Source organism: Ochotona princeps, chromosome X, assembly GCF_030435755.1.
Source record: "Ochotona princeps isolate mOchPri1 chromosome X, mOchPri1.hap1, whole genome shotgun sequence".
In the NCBI taxonomy this organism is placed as follows: domain Eukaryota; kingdom Metazoa; phylum Chordata; class Mammalia; order Lagomorpha; family Ochotonidae; genus Ochotona; species Ochotona princeps.
In genome coordinates, this window is record NC_080865.1 from 67,412,968 (window position 1) to 67,431,564 (window position 18,597).

At 40.4% G+C, this 18,597-nt stretch overlaps 1 protein-coding gene and 1 pseudogene across 2 annotated transcripts in view; both read right to left on the reverse strand.

The window, feature by feature from the left end:
* The window catches only part of LOC101520270 (protein BEX1), a 184,774-nt gene that overhangs the window by 52,986 nt on the left and 113,191 nt on the right, over nucleotides 1–18,597 (reverse strand). The gene's annotated exons all lie outside the window — the stretch shown is intronic.
* LOC101521245 (U4/U6 small nuclear ribonucleoprotein Prp3-like) lies at nucleotides 996–6,094 on the reverse strand (annotated as a pseudogene).

The window sequence follows — 18,597 nt, forward strand, 5'->3', positions numbered from 1 at the left end:
TTTGAGTTCCTCAGATTGTTACTGAAAACTTAGTCCCTGTCCCCAGAGCCAATCAAAATAATGAAGACAAGGTTTTCAGGAAAGGAAAGAACATTTAATCTGTAGACAGATAAGAGCATAAAAGACTTTCTATTCTCAAGAACTCTGCTGGATGAGGGTGTTTGGGAGTTTATAAAAGGGGCTACAGAAAGTAGGTGTTGTTATGGTGAAAACACAAAATAACTACTAATCTCTAATGTCCGGTGCCACAGTTTGTCATCACATGAATGGCCATATGCATTCCTTCTCTATTTCATCATAGTGGTCCTTGAAGTCCACATGTGGTGAGATTGGATGTCGCCTAATCAGGTTCCTGTGCTGTAGAAAAACAAAGTAATTTATGTCTTAAGGTATGGGTAGGGACCACCGAAAATATCATAGGTTTTTAATGAATTTAGCTGAGTTTCTTATCAAATTTATTTGGCAGGACAAAGAGAAACACTTACCAATAAACCTTGTAAGAGAAGTAATGGGAGGGCATGGCAGTAATTTCTAGTAGTTACTAAAATGTGACAACATATATGTAATCTAAGAGTGTAGTACTGGCTCATTAATAGAAAGAATCATGAAAAACCATAGAAAATATTACATAAACAAGGTTATATTTGCAAAATTAGAATATAATTAAGGCAGTGAAATTTAACTGCATAAAAATTACAGTAAACAATTCTGAATAATGTAAAAGCATGCCATCTAAATTTTAAAAATCACTGAAAAATATGTTGAGCTACTCTAACAAAATGTTGATACTCTTTTTTAAAAAAAACTTATTTATATGCACATGAGGGGAATAAGGGGTAGCACAAGCCTGACTCGGAAAGGAGCAAGGAAGTGTCCCTTTTTCCCAGCGTCTACTTGGCACAGTTCTGAGATCACACACACAAGTGGGGGTGGGCTGGGAAGCAGAGTAAGAGAGGACAGAGGCAAGGAGTAAGAGGCAGGGGCTTGCAGGAGTGTCAGTCGGCACCCTCCGACACAGATTCATTCAGTGTGAAGTCCCAGTAATGTACAGCACATGCTTTTTGAATTGCTCAGAAGCCATAGTTTCTGTAGGGTACTGTTTGAACTTCATCTCTCCAAAGTTCTGGTCTTCGGTAGTACCCTCCCAGACTAGCACACAGGTTGTTGGTTTTCTTCACAGCTTCTTCATCAAATTTCTCATCATTATCTTCCTTCATGTTAGATGTCTGCTCATCCCACTTTATCCACTTCAGCATAAGATGGTTTGCGTTGGTGGCATAGTGGTGAACATAGCTGCCTTCCACTTCAGCATAAGACACTTAAATTTCTTCTGGGCCTTGGAGCCCCCTTCCACTACTACCACATTGACATCATTGTGCAGTGTCACCACCCCTGTCAAGTACAGTTGCGCAGCGTTGGTCTCAGTCTTGAACTTCTTGGCTGGGTTGCTCAAATTAATTTCAAAACCCCGTATACAGATATGTATACCCCCTGTGAAGTATCTTCTTTAAGTTTTTTTTTAACTTTCTTGACCTTTTTCTGTTGTGCTAAGTTTTCAGCCAATGTTGGCTTCTTCATGTGCTTTCTGTCTTTTTGCTATCTGAGCTCTGACATGGGCTTCTACTTTTGTGGGATCTTAAACAGTTTCTGTTCCTAACATTCATGTCATATTAGAAATTCTGACACTTTGGGTTCTGAAGGTGGCATCAGGTCCCATCTTTTCCTTGCTTCTGTCTTCATTTGTCTTCTAAGTTTCTTTTGCTCCTTCTTTGTAAGATATACCCCTAGAGTACTGGTGTGTCATTGTCAGTTGGAGGATTGAGCTGGGCTGGATGTTCAACAAGATTTGTGATTTCAAAATAATCTTCACTTTTGGGATTTTCCATTGTAAGGCTGAAGACATTGGGGATGATATAAAAGTTCCACCACTTAATTTCATGGATGTCTTCTTCCTTTAGCTCCTTCCTAATAGCGATGAGAACAAGCCTAGTTGAAGTATGAATTTCGAGCTGCCTGTGAGAGCTCTGGTTGAAGCTTCTCCAGTTGAGCCTTTATGCATAATCGCTGAGCAATCTTGTCAAATTTATCTTTGTCATTGAATTTAAATGTACATCTCTGGCCCTGGGAAGGGGAAATTAAGACTTGAGGATCGAGGAAGGTATTGCATTCCATGTCTTCTAATGGCTTTTCTTTCAGGTATTATTTGAATTGTTCCCTCTTTGTGGCATGAATATTGGCTTTCAGAGTAGGCCTGCAGTGTGTTAACTCAATTTCCTTGTCTGTGGCATCCACAGTGTGAACTTGCTCATTTAGAACAAGTGTTGTTGGTTTAGTTTGATCTTTTAACTCTACTTTTGGGGGAGAAATGCCCATGGCATAGAGATTGGCCAGGCCCACCCTATTAGTATTGCCAATGAGACCTGGCTTCAGGGCCAGCTGGGCTTGGATGCAAGCTTGAAACTGAGCTGCTTCCCTTGCCTTCTCAATGGTGTCATTTATGGACGTGGTAGCCTGGGAGGGTTGAATAGTGTTGCCAGTTAAAAGTTGCTGAGGTTGGAAGGAAGAAGGAGTCTTTACTGAGGTGTAGGGTGGGTGATAAAGCTCAGCTGTTTTTTCCTTTCTTTGCTTTGCCTTGTTGCTGCCTCCATCATCTGTTTTATCTACAGCTTAGTCAGTATGCCAGGGCTTTCTGATAGAGGCCCAGGGATCAACTCGGCTCCTCTTCCACTTCTTCAAAATGCGGTATTCAACACTTCTTACTCCTTTTGTATATAAATTTTACTTCTTTTTATTATTATTATCATTTTATGATACAGTTCCATAGACCCTGGGATTTCTCTTATCCCCTCCCCAATTCCCTCCCCCTCACTGAGGGGACTGTATCATTACTAAAGTGTAGTTATTCATATACCGTCATATGCCCATCATTGTGGGAATGAACAATAGCAGAGAGTCCAGTATCCTATTGTCAAGATAATAGTAAAAAGTTTCATTGTGAGTCCGTATTTGTCTGGAAGTAGAGATGCATACTACATTGTATCCTCACATCTGGATATGTCAGTCTCCACTTCACAGTTACTGTACATCCCTTAAATGAAAAGTCACAATACAAAAACAAAAGGAAAAAAAATAAAAATTTACAATGCCATGCAATTAAATTACATGCTGCTAGATATGATAATCTCCATTACACAGTTACTATACATCCCCTTAAATGAAAAGCCACAAAACAAAATCAACAGGAAAAAAAATAAATTAACAACACCATGAAGTTAAATAGCATGCTACTGAATGATTGATGTATCGCTGAAGAAATGAAAAAGAAAATCAAGAACGTTCTTGAACAAACTGATGCTACTGTATGATCTATGAGTCATTAAAGAATTTAATCAGAAGAAAGTGTTTTGAAGAGATGAAGCTAACAAAAAAAAAATCAAAATCCATGAGATAGAGTTCCCACTGATCTTTATTGGTGCGATATCTTCTGTAGGCAACAAATAGATGGGTTTTGCTTTTTAATCCAGTCTACTAATCTATGACATTTGATTGATGAGTTTAAGACATTTATACTCAGGGTTAATACAAATAGGTGGTAATTTGATTCTGTCACTTTAGGAATGGGCTGTTCATTGATTTAGTCTTCTGTTGCTATTTTACTGGGATGTTCTTCACATTTGCCTTAGGTTTTGATGGACACTACTGCTTTTCTCTGTCAAGAGAACATCTTGAAGTATCCTTTGTAGGGCAGGTTTGGAAGAGGCATATTTTAACTTTTCTTTGCTGTGGAAGAATTTTATCTCATTTCCAATGACAAAAGAAAGCATTGCTGGATATGTTATCCTAGGACTACAATTTTTTTCTTTTAGAATCTGGAATATGTCACGCCATTCTCTTCTTGCCTGTAGAGTTTCCTGTGAGAGATCTCCTGTGAGTTTAATTGGCATTCTTTTATATGTCAATTGATTTTTTTCACGTGCACATTGAAGGATCTTTTCCTTATGTTTGGTTGAGGAGAGCTTGATAATCATGTGTCATGGTGAAGATCGCTTTTTGTCAAGATTGTTGGGAGTTCTGTGCCCCTCCTGGATCTTGCTTCCCAATTCTTTCTCTAGATTAGGGAAATTTTCCCTTTTTATTTTATTAAATACATTTGTAAACCCAGCTTCTCTTTCTGCACCTTTTAGGATTCCCATAACTCTTATATTTGGCCTTTTAATAGTGTCTTTCAATTCTTGAATACGTTTTTTGGCCTGGTCCAACTCTGCTTCCTGCTTTTTGTTTGTTTCCCCCTGGTGACAGGAAATATCTTCTAATTTTGAGACTCTTTTTTCTGCCTCCTTCATTCTATTTTGGAGGCTGTACTTTTAATTTGCTCCATTGTATTCATTTCTGACAGATCAGGTTTCATTTGATTCATTTCCAGTGTGACATATTCCTTAAATTCCTTGAATGCCTGCTCAAAGTGCTTCTCATTGTTGATAAGATTTACAACAAGTGTTTTGAATTCTGTATACCCCATTTTCTCGATGTCTTCCTCAGTTAACTCTGAGGTTGGCATAGGGTTTTGCTTCTTTGTAGGGGAGTCTTCAGTAAAATTCATTGTGCCTCTGTCTCTTCTTTTGCTCTTGGTCATTGTACTTCTGGTTATCAGAGTATTCTCCTTGAGGCACGTTTCTAAGCTGTGTCACTCACAGATGTACAGTTCTATTTTACTTATTGCAGTTGGTACACGGCTCTTTGTTTGCAGTCACTTGTAACACTCCCTCCAGTGAGTTCCAGGTATGGATTCTTATGTTAGATTTCCATCATGGTCTCCGTAGCCACAGCACCTGCCTCAACACTCTCCACCTCCCCTGATACCATGCTGAGGATGCACTGTTGTCTGTACAACCTTTCTCCCTCTTCTGGTTTGAGTCCAGGATTAGGGAGACACCAGGTGTCCTATATAGTTAGGTTGTTTTTGATGTTGATCTTGCTGGAACCTGTTGGACTTTAGGTCTGAGGGCCACATGGACCTATTTTGATCTGTATAATGCCATAGCCAGTATATTTTCCTGTGTGACCAGTGCAATACACTGAGCTGAGTGAATTCTCAATGAGCTCAGTGCATGCACAGCTCACTGTTGTCCCCTGCAGTCTTAAATTCTTTGCGCACTGTAAGAAATGATACCTGATATGCCACTACTAGAGTTCTTGATTTGCTGGTCGTCAGGTCTGAGGGCTACCCGAACCTGTCTTGGGTGGAACCTGTAGGATGTCACGTTGTTGCAGTTTGCTGAGCCAGAAATGAGTTCACTCTCAGCTTCGTGCATGCACAGTCCTGCCCCATAGCTCTTGCCTCTTTAAACAAAACGGCACCTAATTTGGCTCTAGGGGGCTGACTTGGCTTTGAAATCCACCCTGTTCCCACACTGCCTGTCTGGGACCTGCCACTCTGTCTCTGCTCCTGGTCAAATCAAACAGACCAGCAGAATGAACAGTTCTTTATCTGGGTTCACCTCTGGAGCTCCCGGCAAACACCCCTTCTCTCCTGGTTGCTGGTATAGTTCTGGCTGCAGGTGCAATTTGGATTGCCACTCGCTGAATGCCACTGGGTTATCAGTCACTGCAACACCACACTGTTGTGTCTGCTGCTTTCCTGTGCCTGTCAGTCTCCAGGTACCCCTCTGCTGTTCTGTCCTCTTCTATTTCCTGAAATGTGCCCTTTCTGCTTCACACTGGCTAATATTTCTCCGTCTGTTTAAACATGTCGTTACCCTATTCTGCCATCTTGATTCCTTTGGATTTTACTTCTGATGATTCTTTGGAGATTCCGAGTCTTCACCAAACACCTCCTTTTGTTCTCATTTTCTACCCCTGTCACTGCTAGACATAGAATGCCTAGAGTTTCTGCTTTTCCCCATAGCCTCAATTTGTTCACCATCGAAGAGTACAATAATCGAGAAAGGGTTTTAGATAGTTAGATGTCTTCTTTTTGTCCATGCCTTTCCCCACACAGTTCAACACTGCTATGGCCACTGTCTGAGAAACCCAATACACTCTTCACTGTCTTCTCTATCCAGAGTTCATCTAGCTCCCTCTTCGACAGTGCCATTGTTTGGGAAAGGAGGAACTCAATACTACACAAACTTCAGTACCTCAATATTCTTTATTTTTAAAACCTAGTAAATTTAGAGACATTTAAAACAGCACTTTCACCAAAGACATAGAAGAAATATATGATCAGTTAATAAAAAAAAACTGCAAATGTGCTCAAACTTGGCTTAAGAGACATATAATTAAACATATAATAAGATAACTTTCCTTACTATTGCAAAATATTGAAAACATTTGTCAATATATAAGTGAAAAAATACATTTTCAGACTGCTCCCAAACGTACAAACTGGTCTGTTCAACATAGTGGGCTTAATATTGACCGCAAGGATACAAGACTTCAGTGCCTGGGAACTGATAAATATTACTTGCAAGGAAGAAATGTCTTTGCATACATGATTAAATCAAGAATCTTGAAATTCAGAGATGACACTGCACTGTCCAGATGGCTCCTAAATGCAGTCCAAGTGTCTCTCTAGTAAATAGGAAGATATGTAATTGACAGAGACAGAATGGGAGAATGCAAGATGATCAAAGAGTTAAAGACTGGGGTAGTGAAGCACCAAGCCAGGGAAAACTAGAAGTTACCAAAAAGATAAGGAACGGATGCTCCCTTGCAGCCTCTGGAAAAAGCATACTCTTACTAACACTTTTCTATTTTCCGAGCTAAACGAATTTTGAACTTCAGTCATTCAAAAGCATGGAACGGAAGAATAAATTTATGTTATTTGTAGACAAAAGTTTTGTGGCAATTTATTATATTATACATTGGAACCTCACAAAACCACTATGGAGAAAAAAAATGATACCTAGCACAATTATTTATTCTCTTATGCTTTGATTCATAAATCCCATTTCCAGAATCACAAATACACACACACACACACGCACACACATATAAAGTTATGTGTAAATTAACACAAAAAGTGTAGATTCACATGACATCTCTGTGACTGGGAAATGGAAGCAAACTCATCATTGTGTCATGAAGAAATAAAACATTTCACAACTGCACAATGATTTGAATTCAGTTAAAATGGAAAGAGGAGTGATAAAAACATCTACTTGGCACAATAGAGGGATTTCCAGGGTTTAATTTTAAGTGAAAATGTCAGTGTACATGAAGATGAATAACTTGATGCTTTTTGTTAAAAAAGAGTGATACCAATATATAAATTTTACTTATATTAGAAATAAAACAGAGAGTTTCTGTTTTGGAATCCAGAAATACATATTCTTCTTCATATTTCTGCTAGGTACAGCTAAAATCTTTGGGTATTATAAGTAAAACAATAGTAAAAAGAATGTAATAGTCTATCTCTACACAAAATACAAGAAACAGGACATCTGGTAAGAAAGAAAGATTTCAGCACATGACTTCCCTGGTCCAGCCAAGCACCATGGAGCAAAACACAGCTGCACTCCCAGCATGCCAGCAAAAGCTGAGTGTGGAGCATGAATTCAACACTCACGTGACTCTAATCGGCCTTGCCTCCTATTACTTTGGAGTGATTTCGGAAAAGACAACTTGTGGAAACTGAACTTTCTTTTTTTTTTTTTTTCTTTAATATTCATTTATTCATTAATTACATTGCATTACATGACACAATTTCATAGGTACTGGGATTCCCCCCCCTTCACCCCAAACCCTTCCCCCATCATGAATTCCTTCACCTTGATGCATAACCACAGCTCAAGTTCCGTTGAGATTCCCTAATTAAAAGTTTACACCATACAGAGTCCAGCATCCCACTTGTCCAGTTCAAGTTCAACGGCCTCTTAGGGAGGCCCTCTCAGGTTTGTAGGCAGAGCCAGCAGAGCGTCACCTCGATCAATTAGAAGCTCCAACATATCATCAGCAACAGTCCAGGTATGATGAGGCTGGTGCAGAGTCCACTGATTGACATAGTCCGTCTTAGGGTTTCCCCTTGTCCAGTTTTCCGCTGCAAGCATAAAGCTGAGGTGGTTGATTCATCTACTCCATTTTCCATCTTTTTTTGATTAATGCTTTGATTCCTCCATTTTGTTCAGGGGAATCCCCCTAAAAAAAACTTTGAGGCATTCCCAGTCCAGGCTCCTACATGTACTACTAGTAAGCACAGTGCCCGCCACCGTCCATCACTCCGATCAGCTGATGGTTGTAACCCCTGGGTTGGTTCTCTTCTGAGCCCCGACCTCTATTGGAACCAATGAGTATCGCATCTCTCCCCGACTCTGCCCATCACACTCTCGTCCCTCACCTAAACCAGTGGGAGGAGTGCTGGTCGGGTGTTGCATTCCCTACTAGCACAGGCCATTTCACCTTGGCATTTTGTGTTTTGTACTGTTTTTTTTTTTTTATCGCAACCAAACCCGGCCAGGCCCCCACACAGTTTCAGCACTTGGGCTTGCCAGTGGATGACGTGAACCGACTCAGCCTGGTCTGCCCCAACCCGAGCCAAGTGTATTCCAGTGGGTCACATTCCAAAGCCTCTTCTGGGTTATTTACCTCCATGCTTCTTGCGTTTATTTGTAGAGTCAGTGTCCTGTCAGACTTCACAACCACCTGGCTGCTATGAGATAACCTCCTTTCTTCACTGGAACAGTATTGCAGAAGATTGCAGAAACCTGTGATTTAATTAAAATCTGGAGTCTCACTGTCAAATTTCCTGGTTACAATTTTTTAAATCCATTGTATAAGGAAAGAAGGGAATATCATTATGTTCTTAGAATTATATCTACAAATTACATTAAATCTGTAAAACCTAATTAAAATTGTTAAAAGAAAAAAAGAAAAATCCATTTTTTTATCCAAAATCTGGAATATCTTCCTTAAAAATTTTTAATTACTAGGTGCCAGAAACATCTTAAACTGAATCACTAAAGACAATTGAAGATGTCATACTTGTTGGAATTACTTAGCAAGTATTTTTAAAAGTTATCTTAAAAATTAATGTACTCGGGGCGGCAAGATTGTGCAATTGACTAAACCTCAGCCTACAACCACTGACATCCCATATGAATCCCAATTCATATCCTGGCTGCTCCACTTCCCAACCAGCTTATGGCCCAGAAAAGCAGTGGAGGATGGCTCAAGTCCTTGGTACCCTGCACCCACATGGGAGACCTGGAAGAAATTCCTGACTATTGGTTTCAGAGCGACTCAGCTCCAGCCATTGTGCCCATTTGGAAAGTGGGCACCAGCAGAAGGAAGATCTTTCTGCCTCTCCGTCTCTCTGTAAATATGACTTTCCAATAGAAATAAATACACCTTTAAAAGAGAAAAAAGAAAGTGAATGTACTTTCGTCTAGCATGAATGCTCATGAAAGCGTAGCTCAACAGAGAAGGACGCTGAGGAGCAGATGGCTTTCATGACTTGTCTTTCCCCAGCCACAACAGCAAGCAGCAGATACCAAATCCTGATTCTCAAATACAGTACCATTCTCCAGGGTAAACAGCCAATAGTAGGTAGATTACATTGTTTCACTTCATTCACGGTAGAGGCAGAATTTGTTCTTACTGAAGTTTGTTTTACTTGAACACTCAGAATCTGAATTTGCCTGCCCTGTGCAGAATGCATCTGCTAAAACTACCATCTGTGAACTTATGGAATGCCTTGTCCACTGTCACGGTACAGTGCTTTTGATCAAGGAACTTACCTCACAGCAAATTAAATGTGAAATGTCAATGTGCTGGCTGGCTTGGTAAGCCAACACCTGGGGGCTGGCATTGTGACACAGTAAGTCACAATTTTAAGTCACAGAATAAGTCTCCGTTTTTAATGCCAACATCTCATATCTGAGTGCAACAAATGTAAGTACTTGTTGCTCTACTTCTGATTTAGCTCCCTGGTAATGCAACTGGGAAGGCAGCTTTATTACAGATTATTCGGAAACGTATGAGACTCTAAAACATGTCAGAAGAACTCAGAAATCAAGTGGAAGTAGCTTCCAGTAGGCAAACATGGGACACTAAGTATAAAATAAGACTACAATGGGTTAAAAGACATGGCACATACATCTATGAAGTCCAGATGAGTTTCTAAAGAAGAAACAAAACAAACTGGTCAGTTTTGGAAGATCCTTGGAAAACAAATCACTATTATGTAAAGTTAAAATACTACAAAATAGGTAAACATTCACTCTATCTTTCCATAAATAATCCTGTTCTCAACATAACCTAATGAATGATGAAAGGTTTTTATCATAAAAGATTCTAGCTAATTAATAAGGAAGGAACTATTGGATCATAACATAAAATCTTTTGAAAACCTTAAGGAAGTGCAGTTCTGGTAATGATCTGTGAAGAATGTAAGAAGCATGAGGGTGAACGACATATGAAATTTTCGTGGGTAATGAAGGTGCCAACACCTGAACCCAGCAATGAGTCTCAACAGAGACAGTAAGACATGTTGTGACACCTGTAGCAACACCAAAGGAAGAACAGGTCTCTGACACTGGATTAGCTTATCTGCAGCAGTGCTGGGACACCTCCCCACTCCCTCAATACTAAAGCCAACCAGACTCCTGACAACAGGATATGCTTTGTTCTCACTACCTGGGCAGAGTTCCTCCAGTGGCCTGCCTCCCAGCCTACTTTCTCTAATTACTTCCTCAGGTGGCCTAAGAGTGAAGCTGTTTGCTTTCACATAAAGGCCCTGCAGTCATTTCCGCTGTGCAGGACCAGACTGCCTCATGGTTGCCGTGGAAACCTGACGTTGTGAGAAGCTTGTTGACCAGGATGGCATTTCCTGCCTTTTCTGTTGTTGTTTTAAAACATTTCAAATAATACAGGAAGGCATAAAGGGTTCAATTAGGATACAGCAATGTAAAATTTTTAACATTTTGCTGTGTTCAATTCATATGTCAAATAATGTATAAACATATACATACTACTATATTTCTTGGAAAAGGAATATTAACATCACATCATGTGGAATGTGTGACAAGGATCATAAAATGAGGAAAGAAGTTTAATTCATAATATATACCTATGAACCAAATAATGTGGCATCGTGAGTCTGGTTGGCTTTAGTATTGAGGGAGTGGGGAGGTGTCCCAGCACTGCTGCAGATAAGCTAATCCAGTGTCAGAGACCTGTACTTCCTTTGGTGTTGCTACAGGTGTCACAACATGTCTTACTGTCTCTGCTGAGACTCATTGCTGGGTTCAGGTGTTGGCATCTTCATCGGCCCGTTAGAAAATGAACCCATTTAAAGTCAGATTTACTTATTAATGTATTTACGAAATATAGGTAGTTCTCATAACCAAAATGTAATTTTAGTCCTTGGTGAGAGTGCATTCATTGCCATGCTAGGGACAGAATCAGTGGGATAAACCGTGAGAAATGAAAGAGGAGTGTTAATAAGGGATGTACAAAACACTTCGTTGTAGCTTTGCCTTTTAAAATATCTAATTGTTGTTTGAAGTGCAGAGTTACAGAGAAGGAGAGACAGAGGGGGTATTTTTCATTTACTGTTTCACTCCCCATAACAGTTGAGACCAGGAGCCAGCGGGTTCATCTGGGTTTCAGAGTCTAAACATTTAAGCTGTGTGTGTGCAGAGTCTAAACATTTGATTCTGTGTGTTTTCAGAGTCTAAACATTTGAGCTGTTCTCTGTTGCTTGCCCAGGCATATTAACAAGGAAGTGAATTGGAAGTGGGATTAGCCAGGATTTGAACTGCTGCTCTTCTGAGATGTTGGCAAAAAAACAGGCAGAGGTTTAAGCTGGTATGCCACAACACTAGTCCCTCTAATGTTTTACTTTATGAGAGAAGACAGAGACACAAAGAAAGCATGGTATATGGAGAGAAGTCCAAGGAAGATGTATATACATATTTAAGTCTTCAATCTCTTGAAATTGGAAAATATTCAAAGTTGATATTAAGACTTTATATCTTGAATTTAACTCTTGTACTTAGCCAGATACTAATTATCTGGTTCATTATCCTTTTGTTTCCACTCATTACCCTTTTATTTCCACATTAGAGCAAATGAGACACCTCCCACTACTAATCATTTATCAGTACTGATAGCTACTGATAAATGTAGAGATGGTTAATTCAGTGTCAGTGAATGCTGGTAATGTTTGGATTTTGACCTTTCCACTGGCATCAGGTTGCTGATATGGTGTGATGTGGCCACAGTGCATGAACCAAGGACCCAGCACTGAAAACTGCATTGAACAGTGCAGGTGCAGTCCCTGGGGACACTGCCCTGGCTTCTCTATGGATCATGGAGCTCACCAGGTGAGTTCACACTTACACAGAGAGATACAGGTATATAAACACACACACGTGTACACACAGACCTGTGATCCCAGTCCTGGGGTTTGGATTTGGGTTTGTTCACAGGTGAGAGGGTAAACAGACGTTATGAGATTAGGAAATATCCAACAATGTGGATACCTTCCCATCTTTCAAACTTTGCATCCAGGGCCCATCACTGAGGTATTTGCCTCCCTCATCCAGCACGTGTGCTCCCATCAAGGAAATGGAGAGAAATGGTGCCCTCAGTACCTGCCTTTGTCCTGGGCTCAGACAGGCCCTCCTGCTGTATCGCCACATAGAAAGGAACAGGGGAAGCCCCATTGCATGCCCTGTGCTCTGCCCAGGTTCCTCACTTAGGCCTGGAACCGCTCTGTCAGGCTGTGAGTTCAGTCCCACTTCACAGATGACTTGGCTCAGGCTCACAGCACCTTGGTCTCCCATGCAGGCAGGTGGATGCAGAAGTGGAATGAGGTTTATCCTCCACCCTCTCCAGAGGCCCCTGAGTGGTTTTCCTTTGAGAAGAAGAGGCTTGAGATGTGCTCAGAGGATTCCCTGCTAGCGTGGCCCCATCCCTCCCCGCACAGCTCTCTGGGTGATGGATGATGGAGGAGGAGCATGCCTACGAGCTGGGTTCCTAATGATCTAAATTTCCTGGGGCTTCTCCATCACCCCGGGACATTCAGTTTTTAAAATATGATCTGTGAGAATAAAATAATCTGTAAATATGTTATCACACATTGATAGGAAAACAAAAGAAAGGAAGGAAAGAGGAGAAAGGGACAGTGAGAGGAAAGGGGGGAAGAAGGGAAGTGTCATTGCATCCCTCGAGTTAAGTCTATGAGATCCATGAAATCTGTTGTTCTCTGTGTATCAATAAACTCAAAAGCTACAGTCAAGAAAGTATGACCTATAAGGTATTTTAGTACCAAAATATGAAAAAATAAAAAATTCCGAATTAAAGCTTAATACCAAGGTTTGTATGAAAACTTTGGAGAAAACATTAGAAAACTATACCTCAGATAGTTGGATAAATTCTATGATTTGCAAAATACAATTAAAAAAATTGACACGTTTTCAAGCTAGAACGTAAACATACTCAAAGAATAAACATGTTAAATAGGTCAAAATTATAAAATCTAATGAAATTCAAGTATGTACATGCTTGAGAATTTACGCTAGGTAGAAAAGACATTTTTGCATTTACATAATATTTTCAAAGATTTTAAAAAGAGAAGACAAATTCTTAAGGAATATTAGTATGATAATTATATTCTTTAAAACATTGTGAGTGTGTGTGTGTGTGTGTGTGCGCGCGCCATCACCTACTGGGACCCATCCAGGGTTGGAGTCAGGGCAGGGAGAGATACAGATTAATTTCCAATCCACAAATATGCAGTTATGTCTTGTTTGAATGTTTATATTCGCGAAAAAGTATGTAGATAAAGTATTTAAAAGAGAAAATACTTGAGAATTGATTGAAAGAATAAGCTACTCGGACTGGTGGCATAATAGGTTAATCTACCACCTGTGGCAGCAGCATCTCTTATGGGTGCCAGTCGTAGTCCCCACTGCTCTACTCAGATCAACTCCAGGACTGTGGCCTGGGAAAGCAGCAGAGGAAAGCCCAAAACCCTGGGCCCCTGCACCCAGGTGGGAGGCCAAAAAATGCTCCTGCCTGCTGGATTTGGATCTGCTCAGCTTGGTCTATTACAGGCATTTGGGAAATAAACCAGCAGATAGAAGATTTTTCTCTGTGTGTCTTTCTCCCTACTCTCCACTCAGCGTGACTGGGGCTGGAGCAGGACACAAAGCAAGTCATGAAAAATGAGTTGACTGTGTTTCTATCTCCTCTGTCTCAACCTCAAGTACTGGACACAGCTGCAGCCTTGTGGATGCCTCGGGCCACGCCTGGACCTCCAATCTTCCCTTTAGAGATCCTGCAGAAATGTTTATTTATTCACAATCCAGAAAATGGTGAGATACAGGATATCTCTTCAGGTATATGTAAAATCCCAGAAATATACGGTTGATCCATTGAGTCAAGTTTGCAAACACCATGGGCCCCTCCCCTGAGCTGTGATCCTGGCTCTGGCTACCAGCTAGCATCACAGTAATTTCCATGTTCACTTAAAACAAAAGATAAATTAAGAAATGAAACACATGTTGCAAGACATAACAAATAGTCTTGACGGGTCTATTTGCTGTGATGCCTGTTCTGCTGAGAAAATTCCTATGCACAGTACACGGTACTCTTTGCTGTTGATCCTAATCTAAAACGCGTTCATTGCGTTATTTCTTCTCTCCTTATGGAGACTGAGGTGTCCACTAGAGAGTGTTGGCGCCTAGAGAGCAGGGGTGCACCCTGTTATCTTTGCAGGATTCACAGACCTTCTCCCATCTGCCCTCAGTCGTGTCCCCGCAGGACACCGTGGACACAGCTTCCCTGACCCAAGAGTGCCCCCATCTTTCTGCCCACACTGCCATATGGCTGCCTGCAACAGCCAAACACGATAGAGCTCTCTGTTGTAGCGTATGGAAGACTTGGAACACAGGTTTTACGGTTGTTCTTACACCTGTCGTCCACGTCCAACCCGCCCCCGCCCCTTTCCCTGCACCATAAGAGTAAAGAATCTGGAACTGGGCTTTCAGGGAAGCATTTATTCTCTCCCAGGTGTCATTTGGAGAAGTATGACAACAGTGGTTTCTTGGTGCCATCTGGCAACACACGTCTGAACTGCAGTTTGAGCGTCACTGAGTTGGATGGTAGAAAGTAGATACACTCAGAATACAGTCTACTGAATTGGTGGTATTTAGGAAAAAGGGTTCCGCTTCTCTATATGCTATATGAGTGCAGGTACTCTTACGCTATGAGAACTCTGGATAAACTGGCAGCAACCTGCATAAGCATAAGTGACGGAGTAAAGATTAATCTGTGCCATTTATGTTCATTGTACCCATTTTCTCACGATCACATTTCTAGGTAAATGTATATGGTAACATTTTAATTACTTTACAAAATTTCATTTTTTATTATATTGACCCAGCGCTTCACTGTATAGAGGCCCTAAAGTTTACAAGTATTTTGCTTCTACTCAAATGATTTACTATTTATAGGCCAATTATCAAATTTCTCATTATAAAAATATTATACATAACATAATTGTTCATATTCCAGAAATTCCCTAGTAAGCATTTCTTTACAGTAAGATCCTTGATGTGTCATTTCAAAACTCTGGAAATTAAAACATTATGTAATAACACAATGAAATTTCTTCACTATCTAGATTTAAAAATTAAAACAAAAACTAAATTTTTTATTTAAAAAAAATTACAAGGATGGAGGCAGGTGCCCTAGAATACTAGACTAAGTTTCAGGCTTACCATGGTGGTGGGTTCAAATCCCAGCTGTTCCTCGTCCCATTCAGCTCTCTGCTAATAGTCTGGGAAAGCAGCAGAGGACGGCCCAAAGCCTTTAGACCCTTCATCCATGTGGGAGACCCAGAAAAAGCTCCTGGTTCCTGGGTTTGGGTCAATCAAGCTCCATTGCAGCCATTTGGGAAGAGAGCCAGTGTATAGAATCTCTCTTTCTCTCTCTCTCTGAGCTAAGCAGCTTCTTTTAAAATAAAGCTCCCAGCTCATATTTTACAACAGCAGCAAAAAAATGGATTAGTACAAAGACGAGCTTATTTGTCTAGTTCTGAATGCAGCACACAAATATATTCTCCTGGTTAAATGAGCTGGAGAACTCTATGTGCGTTGCCTTTAAATTAATGCATGCAAGTGATAACCCAAGGTATGTCTATTTTAAGGTGAATATTTATTTAGATAACCTATTTCTAAATATACAGTTCATTTAATGGTATGCACATTGAGAAGCAGGTTGGAGCCAGTCCTTCCTTAATGCCTGCTCAGTAATGCCTGCTCAGTAATGTAACTGGGAATTTCAACAAAGCTTTTCTCACTGTGTCCTGAAGCCCATTAGTGCTCTGAATGTCCTAATATCATTCAGTGTTTACATTCCAGGTTACACAGAATATTCCTTGTAATGTTTGCCCAACAAGCTATATTCTTTTTAAGTCAGTACGTTATTAAAGCTTGTTTGAAGGGGGCAAATACTTGCAAATCACATGGAACTAATAATGATCATGACACATAATGCATCCTTAGTAAGCAGTATGCAGAGAGGGTGTCATGGTGCTGTTGCAGAATTCCACAAAATGTCCCCAGAATGATTCTCACCTGCTGTGCTTGTGTCACAGTGAAGTCTGTCCCATGTGTGATGGAGTTAGTGGTTTGTTTGTAACAAAATATATAGGAACAGGAGGCAACAGTGAGTGTGCAAGAGATTCAGGGTGCTTTTATTTTATGAACATATTTCTACATTCAAATGATGTAAATGAAAAAAATTAGTAAGAAATAAGTTTGAAAACACAAAATACTTCTAAATATTCTTCTCATGATATTTTGCTTGGAGAAAATGCAAATACCAATTCACAGAGAAAAAAACTGATCATGATTTTTACAATGGATGTGTGAGTGTGAGTTTATGGGCTGAAACTTGCCAATACCCTGTGCTTCTGTGTCTCAAACTGTCATCTTGAATCTTCACAGGCTTTGGAGCCATGCTGGCTCAGATTTAGGCTATTTCCGATCTCCTCCTAATGGCAAGATGTGAAAGCATTGCATAGTATCTCTGAGGTTGCCTTTCCTCACTTGAAAATGGAAATAATTATGCCTATCTCAGGTCATTTTTGTAAGAGGGAAAAGAGCAGGATGTCTCAATTGTCAAGCCAGTATTTAGTACATATGTTGCTCACCAGATGTTAGCCCCTTCTTCTCCAGTACCAAACCTCTTTTAGTGTGTTCTCTTGGCATGATCTAAACAATTCCTTTGACAATCAACCACAAATGTTCATTGGAAAGGAAATACACATGTTTTCTTTCTTTTTTTTAAAAAGAAAGATTTCTTTATTTTCATTGGAAAGGTGAATTATAGAGAAGGACAGATAGAAAGAACTTCCATCCAGTTGTTCACTCCCCAAATGATAACAATGGCAGGAGCTAAGCTGATCTGAAACCAGGAGCTAGGAGATGGATGGGAAGCGAGGCAGCTGGAACATGAACTGGTGTCTATATGGGATGCCTGCCCTGCAGGCAGAGGGTCAGATTGTGACGGCACCGTACCAGTCCCCCAAACAGTCCCTTTTAATGCATTTGTCTTTCTGTATCAACCACTTTCTGGCCAGAACATGACATTTTTATGCTACATATGTAAATGTAATCTGTTTAGTATCACAAGCTTTTGGAAGGCCATGAACCAGTGTCAAATCTCCTCCCTCACCACTGCCCCCACTTAAAAGAACCAGTTTTCAGTTCTTCATCTGTGATATTGCTTCTTTTGCCATTGTATGGTCTATGGTGATGAGAGGACAAGTTTAAACTTCATTCTTTCCCAGGATGCAGAATACTTGGCTTCTGCCTGGCTGCCCTTGGTGGTCTCTATAAGGGTCTTGTGCTGGCCTACTGTGCATCACAGTAAGGGACCAGTGGGAAATGCTGTAAGAAAACATGTGGGCAGCTTGAAATGGAACTTCAGTGCATGTGTTCCTTTGCTCATCTTTCTCTTCCCTTCCAGAAAAGTGATAACTGTTACTTAAACACTAAGACTGTAGCCAAGACCATCTTGAAACGTAGCAGTGAACACAGAACACATCCACACAGATAATGAGTAGAACTTTGGGTCCATTCCCGTGATGTGTGATGAGTTGGCAGAGCAATGGAGGGAACTGGGAAGACAATTATGCAATCATTTCTTTGAGATTTTACATCCCCTTATGGGACATCGCAGACTTATATTGGAAAAGCATTTTCTCCACTGAGTCCCACAAGAGGATAAAGTGCAGATGAAGAGTCAGCCAGCAGGAGTCACAGCCATTCACCCACTGCCTGCTACAGGACCTTGAACTGGTATTTCACTTGCACCACCAGCTTCTTCAAAACAAGGGAACCTGGTAAGAGTGTACCCACAAGACAATGACACTACAAATTTGCAGAACTACAAGTTACTGAAGCTGTGGTGTAGTAAGTTGATCTTTTGCCTATGGTAATGGCATCCCATGTGGGTGCCAGTTCATGTCCTATCTGCTTCACTTCTTTTTTTAAATTCTGTAACATTATGCACCATTTCAACATGTTTTTTAAAAAATAAATGAGCACGTTGTGTGCAAATATTATCTTTTTTTACTGTAGTCAT